Source organism: Palaemon carinicauda, chromosome 4 (genome assembly GCF_036898095.1).
Source record: "Palaemon carinicauda isolate YSFRI2023 chromosome 4, ASM3689809v2, whole genome shotgun sequence".
Lineage (NCBI taxonomy): Eukaryota > Metazoa > Arthropoda > Malacostraca > Decapoda > Palaemonidae > Palaemon > Palaemon carinicauda.
In genome coordinates, this window is record NC_090728.1 from 83,456,449 (window position 1) to 83,466,448 (window position 10,000).

The window sequence follows — 10,000 nt, forward strand, 5'->3', positions numbered from 1 at the left end:
CCTTTCAGCCTCTATCACTCACCAAATGAATTAGCCTTCACAACCCAGCCCCTTTTTATCGACATTTTAATTAACTCATCTTAGCGCTGAAACTATACATGATCGGACTTTACGACAATTATTATCACATACCTGATAAAATTTCCTTTTCATTAATATATGATATTACATATTTTTTTCAGATGCTCATACACCTATTAATAATAGAGGCAAAATGATAATTACCAAATGCAAATTAGGTCACATGAAACTGATGAGTTTTTTCACCAAATATGAATTATGTTTTATGGTGTTTAAAAGGTAAAGGATTTTTCCCAAATACTTGAAATATTTTGCTGCTTGAAAATAGGACAATAAAAAAATATGTTAGATTGTAAGCACTTATCCTAAAAAAATTATCAAACTTTATGTCCATTTTTGTGGCCAAAAACTACTATGTTTATAATAATAAGGATTTTAACGACACCGATGTTTCACTTAACTGAATCCAATAATAGTGATTGAAATATTTTATTCGCACATTAGTATCTCATTATGAAATCAAAACAATGTGAATATACATCTTTTCCATTGTTTTTGTTTGTAACATACATACTGTACATACATACATACATATATACATACATACATACATACTGTACATACATACATATACAGTATACATATTTATACATATATACACATTTTTGGGCTCGAGCCATGTTGTCCTGATGGAAGTTCCCTTCGGCAGCTTCCTACTGAATAATATTTCTGCGAGTGATATTACAAGAGAATTACCGCCAGGTATTACAGGGTTCTATCCCCTGGAACGACTATACGAAGATATCGGGGTAAAATCAGGGACGTATACGAAGATAACCATAGATATCTGCACACCCAACAGACTTTACCCACTCTAGTCAACTAGGGGGAAGGATAAGTGAGGAGCCGTTACATACCCTCTCTCCCTAAGGTGGCCCCGTTTGTCTCTGATGCCTCATTCCTTTGTTTGCAGCGTATCCTACAGTTGTTGTTGTTTCGTTGTGAGTTCTTTATCACGTTTTTTGAAGTTTTTCTTTGTATGATGGCTTTTACTTCGTCGCCTAAGTTGAGTACCAACCTCCCTTTACAGTTTACTTTAGCTGTAGGTGTTTTGGATCCCTACGGGGAAAGTTATTTAGCTTTTACAATGAGGGAGCCGAAGCGCTCCGAGTCCAGCTAGCTTGAGCGTCTTGTTATTGTACTCGACACCCCTTATTTCTCGTGTACACTTGGTTTAGTTTACAAGTTTCACATTAGCTAGTATTATTTTAGCATTACGATGCTTTGGGCTCTATATTATGTTTGCATTTACTGTACATTGTATTATAGCATTTTACGTTTTCGTTGGTGCATGTCAGTTGCGGATGGCCTAGCCTAGAGAGCGGTTACAATTTTGTTGGAGACGGGCCAGCCGATGGCGTTTAGGTCTTTCTTACTGGACTCGGTGGCAGTGGCTTTCTCCCTTAGAGGTTTTTTACCTCAGTTATACTAGTTTACTGAGTAATTATTCCCACCTGTCTTCGATCCTCCGGTATTTTAGACCGTTTAGGTTCTTGGCCGTCGTGCTACAATCGCTTGTGATTTCCTATGCTAGGTCTGTGCAGTACTTTGGAGTTCCCCTTTGCGAAAGGTGATCTCAAACTGTTGGTATGCTAACTTCCTGTACTGCCGTTCCTCTTAGCCTTTGGGATTTCTCGATCGACTTGCTACATCCAGGCTTAGCCTAACCTTCGCTGGCGAATCCGTTGGTCTGCCATGCTACAATCGTTTGTGATTCCCCATGCTGGGTCCGTGCAGTCCATCAGAGCTCCCCTTTGCAAAGGGTGATCTCAATATGTCGGTGCGCTGACTTCCTAGCCTCTGGGATTTCTCGATTGAGCTGTGGCATCTTTTACTTAGTCTTTTTCTGGCTTTGCCGTCTCTGACGGCACGGCGTTTATTTAGAAGTTTCATTCTCTCTGGGATTCACGGCGTGGTGGCCTGACGTGTCTCGGTCTAGAGACTCTTCCTTGTTGGGGTAACCCTCGGATTATATCCAGATTTCTTTCTGAGACTGACTTCTCTGCCGTTGCCTCTGTTCTCAGGATTGTTATGAAACGGTTAAAGATACTCATATAGTGCACGGGCATACTACCCCATGTCGTTACCTCTCTCTGTGGTTAGCCTTTCTGGGACTGACATTGCATGAATTTTGTTATTTTGCTGCTGTGTATTTGCATTTGTTGTTGGTGGGTGCTGGTTCTCTCTGGAATCTGCCCCTCCAGAGCCGTCAGCATGCTTCTCCATGAGGGGTGAGCTGTTAGACTGATGGCGGTGCCGGTACCTAACGGCCTTGTCACCTCCTAACGGCATACTATCCTGTAGTACCTGTACTGGCGATGCGTCGCTACTTATGGCAGTGCCGCTTCTAGCTACACTGCCTTCCCATACGGCATAGTGTTTCTGCTGAAACCACTGCCGTTTGCCTCTGCCGCCATAATACATGCCGCCATTGCCATTACTGGCGGGGGGGTTAGTATTAGTCTATGGGAATGATCACTGTGCCAGCGCCTTAGGGTGATTAACACGTCGGCGACAATGCCGTTACCAGAGCGATGCCGGTACTTCCGGCAACGATGGTACCTTTAGGGCACACGTCTTTCCGTCATTTTGAGACCGCTTTATCTACAATAAGGTGAGTTCTCTACTGACTGTAGGCGACTACAGCTACAGATCAACATAAAGGCCTTATTCCTTCCACTTTTGAGGCTTCTCTATGTATGCTGGACATGGGAGTCTCTTCTACGAAAGGTCTTCCGTGTCTCGGCATACAAATAACCACTACACATGGTTATTGGTTTTCCAACAATTTGTCCATTCCCCTTTGAGGGTGTGGATTGGATAGATGGTTGATAACTCCATAGGCTAGATCCCTATATTGGGTTCTCCCTAAGTGAGGTTATCAACCTGCATTTATAGTCTTTTTGTTGCTATAGACTCTTGCTCATTAATCGATGCGTCGATTGCTTAATCTATTTAGATTACCTGTTCCATTGCCTTCTATTGGCTATTTCTCTGCGGAGATATAGGAGCAACGGTTCTATCCATGCACATACCCTCCTCCCCCCATTGTTTCATTTGAGCCTATAGCAACTATCTTTAGAGGCTATTTATTCAAACCTAACGTCCTTAATAGGGATGTGGACATTTTGTACTTTATCTCCTACTTTCTTACCAATTGCAATTACACACAGTTTGGGGATTACTATTCCCTTTATTGTCAGCATAGAATGTTACTAATCCATTCTTTCCAGCCTTTGGTGACTGTAAGAGACCCATGGACTCATTTTACTCTTTTTCTCCTTACAGGCGGCGTTTATGACGTTGATGCACTGTAGAGTGCAGATTTGTGCCAGGACTTTGAGGCATCCTTGCGGTCACAATACTAGCCGCACCCATGCGAAGTATTGGAAGATGAAGGGTCCAGTCTCGTACTGGGATCCGCAGAGTTGCAGTGTTTGCAAGGACCTGCATCATTCGGGTTGGATCTCGAAGGATATCTCCGAGGACAACCAGGTATTCTTCCAGTGATCCCTTCGCACCTGGGTAAGGGGATTCAAGAACACAGATACAAAGGCCCCTTTCCTCCCCTCTACTGAGTGGAAGGATATCCTCTTCCTCAAGGCAGCACCTGATTCAGTTTTGGGTTACTTTCACCCTTAACCTGTTAAGTGTCCCCCCTGGACCACGTTGCCGCTACCGTACCGTCACGCTTTTTTTGCCCTGAGCGGTCATTTCACTAATGATAATTTTTCAATGTTAATATAAATTTTTTATGCTTATAATTCGTATATATAGTTAAAAGTAAAAATCTTAATTAAATGCTGGAATAAAAAAAACAATTAATACTTCTATTATTTCATTTCAAAAGGCTACATAATACTGAATGAGCAATATACATATATGTATTATTATTCTTTTGTGGGCCATTCCCTAAAGCAAGGGGCTACACACAATCCTACTTCACAGTCCTTGCACCAATATGAGCTCTCCTTTCTTATGTTGTTCTTCCGGCACTGTGCACAAGTCCTTAGAGGCCTCTTCTTTTTGTCTGTAGGTGGACAATAATCAGGAAAGTGCCTGCCAATCATTCGCGAAGGTTTCGCTGCAAGTTGCGGGGGCCTGCGCAAGGGAACAGGTCTTTCTTCAGCATATTTGATGATCAGTCTTTCACTAATCCTCAAAATAAACTCACGTCTTACAACCCTCCCCCCAAGAGCTCTATATGTAATATAGCAATTTAGAATAGACAAGTCTAACAAATGTCGAAATACTTTCTTGTAATATTTCTTCAGTCTATTTCTTGCAGTCGAAAAATTAACCAAAAGGTTATCAGACAAATCAACCCCGCCCATGTTTGCATCATAATCTGCAACTGCCTTTAGTTTATACATTTCTTTCCCTCTCCTAGATTTTACTTTTATCATAGAGTCATCATGCATTGTACTCAGAACACATACATCCTTTTTATCTTTCCATTTTAGTACCATAGATTTTTTCCAGAATTCTGCTACTTTTTCACCTTTTTTCAGTTTAGATCCTTTTATTTTTGCTGGCACGTCCTTTCTAGTGACCCTTACAGTACCGACAGTATCAGTTTCCTCATCAACAAGTGAATCTGCCAATGTTGAACTTGTATAAAAATTATCTGGACATAAACGATAGCTCTTGCTCGAAAGAGGATCCACAAGAGAGGAAACAATCCTATTAGACACAGGAATATCCATATATTTTTCCATGTATTGCGTGTCTTTACCTGTACAAATGAAAAAGTTCCATATATAACCAGTAGAACTTTCACGAAGTTCATAGAACTTTATTCCAAACCTTTTACGTTTAGCTGGTATATACTGAACCCATGATAAATTTCTGTTCCATCCTAACAAAGACTCATCCACAGATAAGTTCCTACTTGGAATGTAATTGTTCATAAATTTCTTCAAAATAAGATCACTGAATGGTTTTAGTTTTGCTAACTTTCTAAATGGTCCATCCGTTATAGTAGTATTGTCAACCAAATGTAAGAATTTATGCAACAAGTCAAATCTACGACCACTCATCTTTCGAAAGAAAGAAGAAACACTCTCTCGAGTTGAGAAATACATAGAATTATCACACTTAAAATCAATGCCCTGTAAAATAAGTAGACCTATAAAGACTCTCATTTCACGTGTGCAAGTGTCAAACCATTTATGTACTCGTGATTGCGGTGACAAATGTTCTACATTCTCATCTATAAATTGATTAGCAAATCTGTTTGTTTCTTTCACTAAATAATCAATAATTTCATCATCAAAGTATTTCTCAAAATATTCTAATGGGTTCTCTTTATCTTCAACGGTAAATTTTACACCAGGATCAGCAACAAAAGCAAAGAGATCTCTCTCTCTCCCTCTCGTTGTCCAGTCAGTCGGCAATGAGAAGTCATCTTCGCTCTCAGCATCGGAAGAAAAGTTTGTTTCTTCAATATCCTCATCACTGGAGGATTCAAAAATAGAGCTCTCATTGTCAAAAAGGTTATCGTTATCAGATTCCTCATCAAGAATACCATTTATTTCATCTAAAGAAACAACCTTCCTCTTTAGGCCGCTTTTAGGAACTGCAAATTACCTTCTCTGCATGAACGCCCGAAGTGCACTGAGGGGAATCCAGTTTTCTAACATCAAGCTACCTTCAGAAAAATAGTTGCCAAACATCATATGAGTTTCTATCTACAGCTTACATATGCTGAGTGTTGCCAATCGGTGATCCTATACTTTACTATACGAGTAAACGTATTATCACAAGACTGATGACTTGAGATAAGCAGTTAAAGACATGAACGGAGTATACCGATGAAGACGGTACTGAATACTGTAGATAGTGGTGAACAGTTTATCACGTGGGTGACGTTTAACATGTTAAACCCCTCCCAACCGTCCAGCTATAAGTCGACGAGGCATTGGGTGCTATGAGCCTTTACTCTGAGAGGACGTCTACGGTCTCCTCTCTCTCCCCGGGTAGAAAATCGACTCTCCTTTCTATGGTGGAGTCAGATGAAGAACCCCTCCCTCCGGTGGATGATTCTTACCTGTCGGAGATGGATGATGGTATCTACCAATTCAGCCTCCACTACGACAATGGCCTCACTGTCTACGGCAACGATTACATCTTTCGTGACGGGAACGGTTCCGGGTTCTTTTCCCCCGCCATCTCCTGCGGAGCTTTTGGAGCCCACTCAGTTCCCGAGTACATTGGGTACTTCGGTGGATCCGATACTTTTGGCTAACATGAAAGCTTTCATGGAAGGGAATCAGCAATATCAGCTGATGATGTTTAAAGCCTTGCGTGAAGAGATCCAGGCTTTGAAGAAGCAAGAGGAATTGACTAAGGATAAAGTCTTGCCCTCACAGCTACCTTACTGCACGCAGCAAAATCCCTGGAGGTATGCTGGCCACGCGGTGCTTTCCGAGGGCATCCTCCACATTGGCAAAGGGCTAGGCTCCAGATCGATAGCTGGTCTGGATTTTTACCCAGATATTGATGCCTATCCCTTTTTCTTCGTGAGGTTAGCTGAAGGGGCTCCGTTGAGGGATGACACCATCCCTAAAGAAATAATTCTTCTGGAACATACAAGGGCTCAACACCTGGCAGTGAAAGAAATGAAGACGGCAGGGTGTATTAATACACAGCTTGGCGCCTTTGGTAAAAGATTAGCCAATTTTGTGGCTCCGGAAATAATGGTATTCCCATTTGCTTCAAAGGGCTTTGTGGCTGTGAAGAAAGCCATTCGTGAGGGTAAGTCTCTCCCAGTGTTGGAAGAGTGCAAACTAGGGTCACTTATCCTCCCACATGATGCTGACCACTGGGTGGATGTCCAGTTTACTTTTGCCGAGGGAAAATTGGATAAGGATGTAGCTAGCCGCCAGTTTAATGAGAAACTGCCCAGGATTCCCGAACGCCTTCTTAAGGCTGAAATGGAGACCAGAGAGAGGTTATCAGCTTCAATGTCTCTCCTGTGCTTCACAGAGATGATGATTGGGAATTTTACGGATGCCCCAGTCTTTTCCTTGTTGGCAAAGACTCATCTTTCCACCTTTATGAAGGATCTTTATGCTTTCTTTCAGGACCTAGAGCCTGTAGAGAACATGTACTTGCTTCAGCCACTATCCGCCATGAGCCAAAACGTCTCATCGATTCTAGCATATGGGGAAAAGACCTCTTTCCTCAGAAGTTAATGAAAGCGGTTATGGATAAAGCTGTGGATGAGAATAAGAGCCTGTTCCAGAAGTGGGGGATCTCTTCGAAGAGGAAGTTAACCCCTGGTGGAGGACCTCAGCCTAAGAGGTCTCACAAACCGACCTACCATCGGAAGTTGTTTGCTCCATCCCCCCCCGCCATCCCTCATACTGTTTTTGCTGTACCTCAGCCTGTGGCGACACAGTCTCCAGCCTTCAACCCAGTGTACGAGCAGGGGTCGTCATCTTTTCAATATCACAAGAGAAAAAGAGGGGGCAGAGGCCGCTCTGACAGAGGAGACACATCCAGGGGTCGCAGACATCGGGGCGGCAGAGGAGGAAGGGGTGCACGTCCTCAGCACAAACAATGAAGATCTCCCGGTAGGGGGATGGCTGGCCTTGTTCAAGGACCGTTGGTCATTCAGTCCTTGGGCACAGAGGGTCATTTCCAATGGCTTGGGTTGGAAGTGAAAGCGATGGCCACCAAAACTCAGGAGATTTTTCCAGAAATCAACACATCAACTGGAACAAAATGTACAAGACCTGTTGAAGAAAAGAATTATCCGTTGCGCAAGAACTATGAGATTTCAAGGTCGTCTATTTTGCGTGCCAAAGAAAAATGTGAACATACCTCAAACTATTCTCAACTTGACCCGTCTAAACCTGTTCGTTCAGTGCGACAGGTTACGGATGCTATTTCGCAGATACGGACCTTACTACCCCAGAAGGCTTACACCGTCTCTATGGATCTTACAGACCCTTATTAGCATCTTCCGATAGGTCGACGCTTCTCTTACACCTTGGTTTCAACCTGGAGAGAAAGGGCTATGTATTCAGAGCTATGCCATTTGGGCTTAACATAGCTCCGAGGATTTTCCCGAAGATTACTGACGCAGTTGATCAGCAACATCAGGAAAAAACCCTTCAAGTAGCAGGGTACCTGGACGACTGGCTGATGCGGGCTTCCTCGGCACCGGAGTGCTCGGAAGTAGCCTCTCGAGTTGTAGGGTTCCCCTTCAGTCTTTCGGATTTCAGATCAACTACAAGAAATCAAGACTGACCCCAGCTCCAGACTTCCAGTGGTTGGGGATTCATTGGAACCTCAAGTCTCATTCCCTATCTATTCCTTCCTCCAAGAGGAAGGAAATAGTGAAGTCAGTCAGGTCGGGGACGATAACCAGGCGACGCCAGGAGAGGGTTCTTGGATCTTTGCCATTTGCCTCGGTAACAAACCCTGTCCTCAAAGTACGTCTCAAGGATGCAAGCAGAGTTTGGAAACAGAGAGCCTCCAAAGCTCTTCGCGACCATCAGAAGAAGACCCCGGCTTACTCCGAAGACAACTTTGACCATGGTTCACTGCCAAAATTTTGTCACAGATGGTACCATTGCGCTTAGCTCCTCCGGTAGTGATACTTCATACAGACGCCTCATTGGATGGTTGAGGGAATCATACCCCACTCAAGAAAGTGCGAGGCCGTTGGTCTCAGAAATTTCAACAATTCCACACCAAAATTCTAGAGGTCATGGCAGTCTTCTTGTCCCTCAAGAAATTACACTTGAAGAAGAACATTCATATTCATCCACTCCTCAACAGCAAGGTGATAGTCTATTGCATCAACAGACAAGGGTCGAGGTCTCCCCAAATAAATCACCTAGTGTTAGTCATCTTTACGCTAGCTCAGAGGAAAGGTTGGCATCTGTCAGCATCCCACCTTCACGGAGTAAGAAATGTGATGGCGGATTCCCTCTCTCTGACAAAACCTCTTGAGATGGAGTGGTCTCTCGACGAAAAATTCTTTTTTGTGCAGAATCAAGTCACTGGACTTCAAGTGGATCTGTCTGTGGCAAGTCTCAACAAGAAACTTCCTTGCTATGTAGCACCAAATGTGGATCAAGCAGCAGTGAGCATGGAGGGGATGTCCCTGGATTGGAATCGTCGGACGAGGATTTACCTGTTTCCACTCTTCAACCTCCTCATGAAGGTTCTGGACAAGCTTCGGTCTTTCAAAGGGACAGCGGCCCTGGTGGCTCCTCTGTGGCCGAAGAGCAACTGGTTTCCCATGGTCACAGAATTGAATCCCAAGTTGGTGCCGTTGCCCAGCCTGATTCTGTTCCAGGAGGTACAGCGAAAGATTGTCTACGCTTCATCATGGAAAACGAACAACCATCATCTCATGATTTTTTCGCCTTAGCTCTGGAAAAGAAGTTCCAAATTCAATGTGATAAGTTGGAGTTTGCAGAAAACTATAAGACGTCTACCACTTTTACTCAGTATGAAACGCCATGGAAGAAATGGGCCAAATACGTCAATGACAAGAATTTAGGTTCAATTACCATAGATTTTTGTTTAGGTTTCCTGATTGATTTGCACGCGCAAGGTCTAGCTTCCTCCACAATCTCGTCATACAAGTCGGCCCTCGCTAGACCTATACTAAACGCCTATGATATCGACTTTCCCTCGGATCTCTTCAACAAAATTCCGAAGGCTTGTGCAAGGCTGCGGCCATCGACTCCACCGTAGCCTATCTCTTGGTCTTTGGACAAAGTTTTACACTTCTCTTCAGACATAGACAATCAAACAGCATCTATTCGTGATCTTACTCAAAAAGTCATCTTTTTAGTTGCAATGGCTTCCGGTGCTCGTGTTAATGATATTGTGGCTCTTTCTAGAGACGAGGGTCACATTGAATTTGTGGATAATGGTGAGGTTAATTTATACCCTG

The 10,000-nt window shown here is 43.2% G+C and overlaps 1 protein-coding gene across 1 annotated transcript in view; it reads right to left on the bottom strand.

The window, feature by feature from the left end:
- Positions 1-10,000, bottom strand: part of LOC137639544 (ATP-dependent DNA helicase DDX31-like) — a 327,968-nt gene that overhangs the window by 193,768 nt on the left and 124,200 nt on the right. The window lies entirely within an intron of this gene.